This window comes from Lutra lutra, chromosome 5, assembly GCF_902655055.1.
Source record: "Lutra lutra chromosome 5, mLutLut1.2, whole genome shotgun sequence".
Taxonomy (NCBI): domain Eukaryota; kingdom Metazoa; phylum Chordata; class Mammalia; order Carnivora; family Mustelidae; genus Lutra; species Lutra lutra.
The window spans coordinates 75831789-75845064 of record NC_062282.1 but is presented as its reverse complement, the minus strand read 5'-3'; the positions used below and the strand labels follow the sequence as shown (position 1 = coordinate 75845064).

The 13276-nt window shown below is 45.7% G+C and overlaps 1 long non-coding RNA gene across 1 annotated transcript in view; it reads right to left on the bottom strand.

Moving 5' to 3' along the window:
• Nucleotides 1–13276, bottom strand: part of LOC125100385 (uncharacterized) — a 270547-nt gene that overhangs the window by 167500 nt on the left and 89771 nt on the right. Inside the window, exon 7 of the long non-coding RNA XR_007127524.1 lies at nucleotides 3927–4198. This is a non-coding gene — a long non-coding RNA (uncharacterized LOC125100385). The remainder of the gene's footprint in view (nucleotides 1–3926; nucleotides 4199–13276) is intronic.

Sequence of the window (13276 nt, the reverse complement as noted above, 5' to 3'; positions counted from 1 at the left end):
TGCAGCCTGAGCCAACCAGAAAGTTGAGGTAAGGTGCTGGCTGTAGCCCCTTGGGGGAGCTCAGGGGGAAGGACCTGCTGATGATCCAAGGCTACACACCACACTGGCCTCGGGTCCTCCAGGAATGTCAGCTCTAGGAAAATGTCCATCACCTCACTTACTTTTGTGAATGGAACAAAAGTGGAATTAGGAAGAGGAGTGACTGCACATGTTTGCTGACAAAAGGGAAAGATACCTCAGAGAGAGGGAAGCTGCAAAAGCAAGAGAAAATACAGATACAATGAAGAGCACACGGGGAAAGATGGGCCTCTTAAGGATTGAGCCATTTATTGAGGTTTCCAGTGGGATAGGCCTCACCCTATGGGCTTTATACCCACCACAACAGCCTCATAAAAGCCCTATAAAATATATACTACTTTGCATATGTGAAAACTGAAATGCATATAGATTACATTGTTCGCTTAGGATCACCCAGCAGGTAAGTAATATAAAACCACACATGTGTGTTCGTTATACTATGCTGCTTCCCTTGGAACAAAACAGTCACCCTGTTCCTCTTCCCTGAGTCGGTAAAGAAAGAAGGTAGGACAAGATGGAGAGTGTCTTGGGCAACATTTTCTTTGCTCCTCCATACCCGTACCCATCTCCCTTCATCACCCCACCCCGTGGCCAGGAGTTTGGCCCCTGTGTATTGCTTCAATGAGTGGCTTTGCCTGTTGGCTTCTGTTGAGGTAAGCCAGCGGCAGTCAACTGCAGGAGGTCAGAAGACATGGGGAGAGTGCTGGTCGAGAGTCTTTCCCTGCCTTTCTCTCTGCTGGTGGCCCACATGTTGGCTGCGCCCCCAGACCACAGGCCAGAGTTCTGACCAAGTGGCTTCCTCCATTGAGTTCCCACTCCAGATTCCAGTTAATATTCACTTCTGTTCCCAGTCGCAGTCCTCTGTCAATTCGTCTTTAAACCCTAAACCAACCCTTTCTAAAAGTTCCTTTATCAAATTTTCCTTAAATGGTCCAGGCTGTGTATGCCATGTTCCCCTGCGGGGGCCCCTGACTGGTACAGTGAACACAGCAAGTTTTAGATGGAGATGAGGTCAGGTCATCAGTGAAGCAGGCATGTGACCATCCCTGAGAGAGGGGGCCAAGGTGGTAGTGGGATCCCTGTCTGGTAGAGAATGTGGGGAGAGGTCCTATGGGGAGGGGGTCATTTAGACCAGAACTGGGGTCATGCTGAAAGGTGTTGCAGACCCTTTTCAGGTGATGTGCAAGGATCTGAAGCAAAACTAACCTTTCTGACTTTCTTTCTGAGCATGTTAAGTCTGAGAAAGGAAATAGGGCACTAGGTACCAAGACTCTAGTGAGCTTTATGCTCAGAAAAAGAGCTCCTAGAAGCTGAGGGCCCTCCAGTCCAGCAGAGGAGACAGGTGTGACAGGAAGCCTGAGGAGCCCAGTAAGCCCAGCTTTATGTTATGCCCATCACCCAGCAGGTACCTGAAAGGCATGTGGCCCCTTCTCAACCTGGGGCCTTCTCTCCCATATGTGGGTCTGTCACAACCACCTCTGCATGGACGGCCTGGGAAGAGACTCTGGACTCTGTGCTTCAGCCATTCAGGTCCTGTGGTTCTGGGGCATGGCCTGTGAGAAGGCCCACCCCTGCCAAGTTTCACTGGGGACTCCACTTGACATTGATGGTGACACTGGGGTACTGATAGATACTATGGCATCACAGTAAAACTATGAGCTGTTGTTTTGTCCTCCAACTCCAAAACAGAGAACTCCAGGAAGCTGAGAGCCTTTTCCCTCAGCTAATGAGGCCTCAAGAGGGGGAGGCCAAAAGTTGATCCAGTACAAACCCACCACAAAGAGGAATGTAACCAGAGAGAAGGGGTAGCACAAGAAAGGGTTTGGGGTCCCAGTACTTAGTGCTGAGCAATCTTGGGCCTCAGTGGGGGCAGACATCCCACGCCAGATGCCCAGCCAGAAACAGAAGAGCAATTGGAAAGAAACAGATATTGCCCAAGTCAGCTGAAGGAGCTGGCCTGGGTCTGCTCACCCCTCTTGCCATAGGAAGGGAAGAAGCTAAAAAGAGAAGGGCACCCATGTACCAACCATTTAATTCATAGACTCTACATTAGTATTCTTTCTTCTTGGTAGGACCCGAGAGGGGACTGAGGAGGAGGGAACATGGGGGCTTGAGAAGATCCCCCTGCCCCAAGTCCCGTGCCTGTCCTCTGCCCTAGGACCACCTAACCCTCCTGCAGGTAAGAACTAGACAGAACAAAACACCAAAAAAACAAAAACAAAAACAAAAAACCGTACACAGGCGTCTGAGGCGAGGGAGTACACAAAATCAGGCAGACACTCAGAACGACGTGATGATATCACGTGAGGGTGAGATTTTTAGGGGGTTTGGGCCCAAGGACAGGCTGAAACCTGCACTCTGTGGGGCAGCGAAAACATCAAAAGAAACCAAGTAATTTTCCTGGTGTGAAAAACCAGAGGACTGAGTTTGGGGCAACCTCAGCTGCAGGGTTCAGGGGGATCTCAGAAAGGAAAGGGTGGGAGGGGGCAAGCCCCACATTCTGTGAGTAAACTCTATCCTAGTCTCTCTCCCTATGAGCCCTGCACATACACAACAGACTCCAGAAATGCTTTAGGCTTTTGCCCAAGAGACAGAGCTTGCTGTTTGAGCCCAAGCAGGTGCGCGGTCTGCTGGGAAATCAAAACAACAAAACTCTCTTCTTAGAGAATAACATAATCCTGAGTCTCCTAAACTGACATTCACAAGGCCCAAGACACAGTTCAAAACTACTCTGTACGTGAAAAAACTACCACTACCTGACCTTGAGGCCCATACCTCCTCCTCCAGGTCGGATGGTGAGGTGCAGTTCTCAAAGTGAAGGTCCTTGGGACCCTTCCAGGGACATGAGGTCAAAACTATTTCTATAATGACGCTAAGATGCTATTTGCCTTTTTCTTTCTCATCCTCTTACGTATGTACAGTGGAGTTTTCCAGAAGCTTTAGGACATGTGATGTCAAGATGTACTGAATATAAAAATCCCAGTGCAAATCCAGCTATCTTCTCATAAAACCGAACACCGAAGAGGTTTGCAAAATATATGAAACAATACCACTTTCCTAACTTTTTTCTAATTTTGAAAAGCTAGGTATTTTTCATGAAAACTATGGGCTTCTTTTTGTTATTTCATATCCACTGATAGACCAACTTTAAAATCTCTTAGCTTTGATGTCTAACGTGGGTAAATACAGGTAGATATTACCCACGTAAAGAGATGCTCGGTGGGGTTCTAGGCAAGTTTTCCAAAATCAGGGTTTGAGAGCTGCGGCTGGGGACAGGGATTCTCAGACTCCAGCCCATATCCCAGTCACCTGGGGAGCGTGTTACAACAGAGTGAGTGTCTAATGTGGTAGGTCTGTGCTGCGGCCTAAAAAATGTGCATTTCTACCAGTCTCCTAGCTGACCTGGTTCGGGGCTGCTCTCTATAATGTCAGGCCTCCTGCAGAACCCAGGACCCTTCATCCCAGCCCTGCTGCCACATGGACAGACTGTTTGAGGGCATCTCCCTAAGCACCGCCTTGTGTGGAGGCGGCTGCAAGTCCAGTGTTGCAGCTTCTCTCCAGGGATAGCCCATATCCAACCACCGGGAAAGAAAAATTCCAGAAGCTCCCTCCAAGCGTCCCCACGGGGTCCCCGGGGGCCCACACTGCATCTCTATTGAACCTTACCTTCGTGCTTCCCCCAGTCCTCCCGCCTTCACTCCCTCCCAGGGATCCTCCCTAATAAACAGAAATCTCCATTTTGGAATCTCCCTGTGCCCCACGCCGTCCCCCGCACCCCCCGCCCACCCACCCACATACCTGGGGGCAAACCCAACTTAACCACAAACAGGGAAAGGACAGGGACAAACCTGTCCGGGAGCATCCGCAGCCTCCAGTCTGATGGGAGAGAGGAAGATCCTCCGGCGGGCCAGACTCCCTCCATTTTCTCGGACACCAGAACTGGAGCAAGTTTGAGGCCCAAGCCTGCCATCCTGGCGTGTGGATGCTCCGTGGTGGGCGAGTCCTCCAGCCGTGGTCCCGGGGCAGTGATCAGAGTCTGTCACCCTAACAGTGCTGTAGCTGGATCCGGCCCACGCGGGCTTATAAGCGCTGATTGTTCCCGTTCGAGGAGTCTTCCAAGCTGGTTGTTAAACAGAGCCACATTAAAAATTAAATCATTCAGGGGCGCCTGGGTGGCTCAGTGGGTTAAAGCCTCTGCCTTCGGCTCGGGTCATGATCCCGGGGTCCTGGGATCGAGCCCCACATCGGGCTCTCTGCTCAGCAGGGAGCCTGCTTCCTCCTCTCTCTCTGCCTGCCTCTCTGCCTACTTGTGATCTCTGTCAAATAAATAAATAAATCTTTTAAAAAAATTAAATCATTCATATATATATATGTATATGATTAAATAAATTATATTAAAAGCAAAGGTAATATGTACTCAAAACAGCACATTCTGCTTACTTGGCTGTGTTTTATTAGCTATGCTTTTAAGGTTTTTTACAACTGTTGTATAGGGATGATGTATAGTACTTTCACCTTGTAGACACAGTAGATGTAAATAACCTTGAGACCTTAGAAAAGAGTAAAATGTAGCAAAACAATTAGAAAAAAGGCAATGGACTTTTTCCAGATGGCCAGGAGACCAAAGGGTTATGAAGCTCTGCGGGCCAACAGCCAAGAAGGGCTTGGGCTGGGATCTTTTATGTCAGCTCGGGAGGTGTCCATTGTGCCTCCACTCACCAGGGACATCAGGAGAAGCTCCTCCACCCCTCCTAGCTATGACTTCCTCACTAGTGTGTCTGAAATTATGGTCTCATATGTATCCCCCTGGTCCCATCAAATCATTTCTTATAACTCCAACTCTGTCCTGAGCATCTGAATAGGGAAGCAGACACGTCCTTGCCTTTGGGAAGCTCACGTCTAATAGAGACATGTACACAAGTCATAAAATGTAGTGGCATCTGCACACAAAAGTAAAAAGAGAGCCTCATAAATGTTTATTGAATGGAACTGGAAACATCAAGTGACTGATGGCGTATTAGGCAAAACTTCACAAAAGACAGGACATACAAGCACAGTTTCTCCAGAATAGCAGGTCTGTCAGGTGGGCAGAGGTGCCAGTTGGATAGCATATTAGCTACAAAGGCACAGAGATAATTCAGGATGTAGCCTTTGATTGTTGGTCACAGAGACCGTGCAGAGCCACCCACGCTCTCCGCTGGGGCCCGAAGACCACATGTTGTCCCATTGGCATCAGGTCTGCAGGCATCAGAGACCAGCGGGCTTATACAACAACCAGCCCCGGCTAAGGCCATGCTTGCAAGCTATTGTAATCCCCCAAGCTAATTGGATGCTAGTCCTCTCTTCCTGTGCTCCCACAGCTTTGTATGATGATTCAGAGGTTTTACGATTAATCTCATATTACGAGTCACTCTTCCCCCAGTGGAACTGATTCCCCTGAAAATCTTCCAAAGACAGGACTTCTTTTATTCCTGGTCTGGGATGGTTAAGACAGAGCTGTTAGGTGGAAGGGGTTGAGAGGTCTTCATGTGACCTGTAACCTTTGCTGTCTGGCTCTAGGATCAAATCCTGAGGTGGTCCACTGACCATCAGCTCGGAATAATTGGTTTGGATGGGTTAAAATCCTGGCAAATTTCTGAGAGGCTCCAGCAGTCTGAGCTAAAAGTTGTTCTTCCATTTCCCATGCAGCGGAAGAGGAGGTTATGGTGGCATTGAAATGAGAATGAAGCACAGGTCCCTCCAGATCTCTGTGCAGCCACAGCCTGAGCTCTCTCTCTCTCTGGGACCAAGAGGCTTTGATGAGCAGCCCGGAGCAATGAAGGGACAGCGTGTTGCTGCCAAATGAGAATGTGCTGTCCTAACTCTCACATCAACAGGGAAGACTGACAGGTTCCAAGTTGGCATGCCATCAGCCTTTTGGACCCATCACCTCCTAATGACCTTGTATGCATTTCTGCTTCCCTGGTAAGACTGCCAGGGCCTTGAGGGCACAGACAGGGTCTTGTTTATCTCTGGATCCCAAGTGTTAGTTGCATGGAGGGAAGGACAGATGACTACATGATCAATCTGGTCCCACAGGAATGTACAATGAAAAATGTAAATAACTTAGTCAATGTTTATTAGACACTTAACTTTGTTTAAGGCACTTTCCTGCGTTCTTTATAGATTATCTTATTTCAACTTCATAGCACTCCTACGAGATATGTATTAACGGTGTCCCTTTTACAAAAGAGGAAACTCTTTCTTAGAAAGGATTAGCCACTTTCCAAAGATCACACAGCTAATGAGAGGAGGAGCCAAGGTCCAGATCCATTCTGTCTGATTCCAGAGGCTTAATTCTCAAACACAATAGAGTAAGGGCAGTAAATTTACTTTGTGCTGGGGTAGGGGACAGTGACAGATGCTTCCAGAGGAGGCCGGACTGCAAGTGAAGTCTAAGGGATGGTTACAATCTGAGGAACTACAAAGGAAAGGGTTTTAAGAATGTTCCAGAAGGAAGGGCAGGGTAGGCAGAAGATTGTTGAGACCATAATGGTCTTGCCAGTCAGTGACAAGATGGGTAGAGTGCCTGATATGGCCCCAAACCAACCTTCCTCCTTTCCTATAAGGCTTGTCCAATGAGTTGAACAAAGATGTCAGTACTGGGCCTTGTACAACTTAGTCCAAGGGACTGAGTAAAGCAGGAATGTCCACATGGATGCCAGGAGATACAGGAGTTCTTTCCATATGCAGTTCAGCCAGCCTTCCTTGAGGTCCCCACGGGAGCTCCCAGTGACCCTCTGAGAGGCAAAGACATTAGGGTGGATCAGAGGTAAATTTGCAAATAAGCAGCAAGCTATGTAGAACCCTTGCTTAGAGAAACCGCGGAATTCAGTGCTCTTTTAGAAAGGGTCTACAAGAGGGCACATGGAGTGCGTCATGGCACAGAAGAAAGGCATTTCTTAAGTCTGACAACAGAGCACAGAGTGTGCCCCATTTCAGATCATGAGGTCAGGGTGTCAAACAGATCATCGGGGTGGATGGTGAAGACTCTGTGAAGGTTGAAGAGAATCAATAGCTATAATCAGGGTCCACACGTCAGGCAATGTGTCAGGCACTCCGTATGTGTCATCTAATTAAAGTCTTGGAACACTTCTATTAGGATATAGATTCAGAAAGGTTAATTGACTTACCTAAAATTATCTAGCTTTTAAGTCATTGATTCATATTTGAAAGCCAATTCTGTCAGGCTCCAAGTGCTCTGCTTGACAAGTCCCCTCCTACAAAAATATTCCACAGACTCTCTTCCTGGGGATAGGGGATGAGCTCATTAGACTCACAGTTGGGACACCTGGTTTCCACTGGAGTCTATCGTGTTCTGTGATTCTTTCCTTTGAAACACCAAATTCTCCCAGATTTCTCTAACTAGGATGAATTCTATGCAACAATGGAGAGATCGTCCCACAGCAATGAGTTGTGAGAGTAATCATTTTCTCCTACATGTCTCTAATTTACAAAACATAGATATCATCAATTCCTAATGCAGTGGATAGTTACGCTTAATTATTTTTTACATCATTTCCCACTAATGTGTTTAGGGAAAGTGATTATTGGAGATGTGATTGAAGCACTAGAAATGCTAGTTGGGAGATAGGCGGTTCCTGTCAACCCAAGAGGTCCATCCATCAGCAGGAAAATGGAGCCATCCCCCACATGGGATGGCGGATGCGTGAAACCCCACATTTGTGCGTGTGCATTTGTGTGTTCCCTTGTGGTTGTAGAGGCTGCTGGTCATGACTCTCTGTGAGAAAACAGGACCACCATTAAGAGCTTCAAGACTCAGGAAATACTGTACAATGTGAAGGGACCAGCTCTGTAGATCTCTGAGGGGAGAAGTTTCCCTTTAGTGACTTTCTACATTCTGAGATGCGATGATCATTCAGAACTCATCTGGAAGAAAATGGGGTGTTGAAGAAAGTTGGCCATTGTCTTTCACAATGTTAAGTCCTGCTATGAAGAGCAGAAATGGAAGCTGGAGGAGGAAGAGTAAATGCCCAAATCCGTGCCTTTCTCTTCTGCCTAATTCACTCCTGTCCTCTCCTGGCTCTCCTTGCCTACAGTTTGGCACACCTGCTCTCAAGGATCATTGTTTCTTTCTCCACATTACCTTGCTGCCTTCTTCTGCCAAATGCTTGGAGCCAGTTTCTCTTCTTACCCATTAGAAAATCTCTCCTTTCATGGAAATTCCATCTCTTTTAAGAAACTTACACTGGCCTTGGTTCAAATTTGGTATCAGGTATCCTCTTTCCAAATAAAATCATCAAGAAGAAGAAAGGAATGAAAGTAAGCATACGCAAACATCATCATCTTAAGTGTAAATTGTAAAATTATAAATAATGACAGCTTAGAACTTCAAACAGTTTTAGAATGGTATTTAGGGCGTGTTGCCAGATTGCTGAAGTTCATACAGTGCCTCTCTATCCGAAAGGTAATTAATAATGATAATAATAACAGTAGTTTACTGAGAGTCTATTACATTCCAGGCATAAACTTGGATTTGGAAATAAAATGAAGAATGATATATGGTCTCTTTCCCATAGAAGCACTCTGTACAGAGGTACTGATGAACAAACAGAACAAGAAACAACATGGCACAAACCTACGACCACCCACAGGAGTGCCAACAGAAGAGTGACTATCTGAAGATTTAGAGAAGATGGCAGGGAGAGGTGACTTGTTGCCTGTGTTCTGAAGAATGGGCAGAAATGTGAAGGGCAGGTTGAATAAAATGATGAAGAACTTGCCAGGCAGAGGGAAGAGCAGGTGCAAGTCTATGGCAAGGTCAAAGAGCAAAGCATGTCTGGGGGACGTGAGCTCAGTGTGGCTGGAACACGGAAGCAGGAGAGCGTGCGGGAAGAGCGGCATAAAAAGAGGCTGGGAAAGCCGGGGGAGGCCGGGTTTTGATGGTAAAGTACGACATGAGAAGGCTTTTACCTTACACATGGTGGGAAACTACTAGGGGCTTTCAGGAGGGTAGTGATGAGACCGGAATCTTACAGAGAGTTCAGTCAGGCTAAGGAATAGGGGTGAGGAAGCAGAGGAGGGGATAGGGGCATGGAGATGTGGCAACGACGGTCTGGGGGAGAAGGGAGGAAAAACAATCAGGAAACTATGGCTGAGGTCCAGGCATGAATGGAACTCAGATCCCAGCAGGGGAGAGCTGTGTGCCTCCTCAGGGAGCGGAAACAAACCTTCCGCTCTCAGCTAACATTTACAGGACATCAACAAGGTCCCAGGAACAACATGTGGCAATGTCGAGAGATGGTTTCTGATCGTTTCTGACACACTCGACTCTATTAAACATTTAAAGGAAATTTCGCATTTGGCCTTATTTCCCCATTTGCATTTCACTGTTGTCTGCCATCGTAAGAACTATGCTAAGAAATCCACACGAAGGTTTCCACTTAATACAGTTCAATGTCTCATCATGGACTCCACTTTCATTTTGAAACAAGGTAATTCGTTTGTGTGCATAAATCACCTCAAGAGAAAACCCCAATGAGGCTCATTGGAAAACTGCTCTGTATGCCAAACACCAGCTTAATATTCCTTCAGTAAAAGGTCTCTCACTCTCCTAGGGAAACTGTCAGCCTCCTCTCCAGAGCTTCTGTTTGTTTCTGAAGCAGACTATGGGCCAACAGTGCCCTCTCCTGGCATCATGGGGTTATAGCGTGATATTCCCTTTTGAGGCACTAAGGAAATCTCTTCGCCATAGTACGAAGCCATCGTTAACACTAATTCCACTGACAGACCTAAATGAATAAACTATTTGGGGCCAAGAGTTGTGGCTGAGATAGGGGTGAAGGTGAAGGCCACTCTTCTGTCGGTAGTGTGAAAGAGACAGGCGAAGTGTCAGACAAAACAAAGAAAATGCTGACATTTGTGGCCCAAAGCTGGGTTCAAGTGTCAGCACTGCTCCCTATGTACCATGTGACTCTGGACAAGTCATTTCCCCTTTGTTCAACTCACAGGACCCCTGTGAGCACTCAATGCATCTGAAGGGATCTGCAGTTGGTAACTGCCCAAAATATGTCATACTAAAAGCTGAAACTTCCCTGAAGGAGTATCATTGATATAATTTGTCTGGGGAAAAAAAGAATCTGCTAGCAAATATCAAGGACCTTTACAAATCTTGACCCAACAATTACATTTTTAGAATTTATCCCAAGGAAAAATAACTGAAGTGTGGAAAAAGCTCAACATACAAAGATGTTCACTATGGTGTTATGTATAATTCAAGTCAAAAATCCAAATGTCCAGAAAACTAAGGAAATGGTTTCATTAACTCAGTATATCCATACCATGTGTTCATGCTACCACTGAAAATCAAGGCTTAAACAAAACAAAACAAAACAACTTTCATTAGGGGGAGCTGGGTGACTCAGTCATTAAGCGTCTGCCTTCGGCTCAGGTCATGATCTCAGGGTTCTAGGATCAAGCCCCGCATTGGGCTCCCTGCTCAGTGGGGAGCTTTCTTCTCCCTCTCTCAATCCCCCGGCTTGTGTTCCCTCTCTTGCTGTGTCTCTCTGTCAAATAAATAAATAAAATGTTAAAAAAAACCCTTTCATTAGATTAAAATATTTATGATATTATAAAGAACAGGTTACATATCATGTTAAATATAAAATCAGAGATGTAAATGTGAAAAAAAATCTTTGAAATGAAAATATTTGATGATATCAAGTATTAATAAGAAGATGGAGAAAATAGGTCCTTTCATACACTGCTGATAGAAATGAAAATCTGTAAAGTCAATCTGGACAGTCTTTAGATATATTTGTTATGTAAAAAGTATACATACAATTTTATTCTGGAGTGATTACCCCATACAAAAAACTTGCATCTGAACACAAGACATGCACATAAGAATATTTATCAACACGTTTAAAAAAAAAAATTTATGTGGGGGGGCCCGGGTGGCTCAGTGGGTTAAAGCCTCTGCCTTCAGCTCAGGTCATGATCCCACAGTCCTGGGATCGAGCCCCACATGGGGCTCTCTGCTCAGCAGGGAGTCTGCTTCTCCCTCTCTCTGCCTGCCTCGATGCCTACTTGTGATCTCTGTCAAATAAATAAATAAAATCTTTTTAAAAATATTTATGCATTTATTTGAGAAAGAGAGAGACGGAGAAAGCATAGGAGTCAGGGATGCGGGCAGAGGAAGGAGAAGAAGACTCCCCGCTGAGCAGGGAGCCTCACGCAGGGTTCGATCCCAGGAGCCTGGGATCATGACTTGAACCGCCAAAGGCAGACACTTAACTGAGCAACCCATGTGCCCATATCAACACGTTTTTTATAACAGTGAAAAACTGAAAATTACTTGCATGCCCATCCATGGGGAAATGATCGAATTATGATATGTGTGTCTGCCTGGACAGACTAGCAAACAACCTTCAAATCTTGATGCCTTAAGAATCTAAACAAGGCTTCTTTCTCACTCACGCTGCGTGCCATGGATTCAACTCTGTGGCATCTTGGGATCCAGTTAAACCATGTGGTAGCCACCGTCTGTGGCTCCTGAGGGCCGGTAATGTGGCTAGTTGGAACGGATACGCACTGTTAAGTGTACGTTACACACAGGATTGCAAAAGGCTTAGTATTAAAAATGTAAAATACCTCAGTTAATTATCATCTTGATTACAGGTTGAAATGAGAACATGTGGACATACTGGGTAAGTAAAATTTATGATCAAGTTAATTTTACTTGTTTTTTAAATTAAAAAAAAAGTGGCTTCTGGAACATTTAAAATTACAGACCAGATTTTACTCTATTTTTATTGGACAGAGCTGGTCTAAAACATCCCTAGTCCCCCTGGCCAAGGAAGAGAGATGGTGAAGCTCTCCTTGGCTCTTAAAATTTTTGCCTGGAAGTGTGTGAATTTGGTTTAAATGTCCTTGCTCAAAGGAAATTACATGGGCACACCTGAGTTTCACAGAGTGGGGAACTACAATGCTGGCATGTCCCCCAGGAAAGAGCACAACTAAGATATAGGGAAACGACCCTCCCACAGACCATGCTGTGGGATACCTTGCAGGGGTTAAAATCCTGTGCTAGGTTACACAAACCAACATACAAAGCATCTGAGACATAGGGCGGAGTACCAAAGCAAGCTGCTTAGCAATGCACGCTGTATCATCCTATTTATAAAACACCCACACCCACATGGGCAGAAGGAAATTGCACGTTTTATGAAGGCATGTATTAGACAGGTGACTACACAGAGAAAGGTCTGGAAGGATCTGTACCAAACTTAAACAAATGGTCATCTCTTCGGGGAGGGGTAGCTTTATCTATCACGTTTGAATATTAGACCTCAGGAACGTGCTCCTATTGGAGCTGGCTGTCTTCTGTTCGCCCCTCCAGATTGTCCCTCTATCCTTGTCCACCTGTCCCGTGTTTGGCGAGGCCGACTGCACTGATGGGCGACCATACTCCCTGGTTTCCGGGGGGCCACTGGCAGGGAGGGCAAAGATCCAAACAAGGTATGTATTCTTTTCCCATGGGGCCCCATGGGGTCTTCCCCAGGCGGTTCTCCAGCTCATTGTCTTGGGTCTAATCGTTCATTGCTTTATTCCCTTCTCCCCTTTAGGTAGTAGATAGGAATGGCAGCCCCCTTGGTCCTGGACACACACACCCCCGCCCCAGCTTCGGGTGCCCTACAGCCTGCCCACTCCCTTACAAACAGTAACTTTACAAAATTCTCTTCAATTTACTCATTGCATCATTTGCTTTTTTTTTTTCTTTTTCTTTTTGCCAGGATCGCAATATGATATGTTACTTATAACATTAAAAATAAATAAACGTTCCAGAAGAGAAAAACCTGGGCAGAATTATGATGAAAATGGTGGAATTACTTACTTCACCTTCTCTGGTGGTAGGATTATTTGTGAGCTATTTTCTGAGCTGTTGCCCTTCTCGGTAGATACTTTCTCTATAACAAACATTGCCTTCATAACTCATTTTCTAAGTAAAAGGACTTGATGAACAAAACCAGTAAACAAATAAAGGTTACTCTAAAATGGAATTGATTCAGAATTTGCTGATCTTTGTTGATGAAACGGTAACTAACAGGGAAGAGGTCCTTTCTTATCTGGCAGAGAACACCCTGCCTCCTTGACAACATCCAAAAGAAAAATCACGACTCGCATTTACTAAATGCTC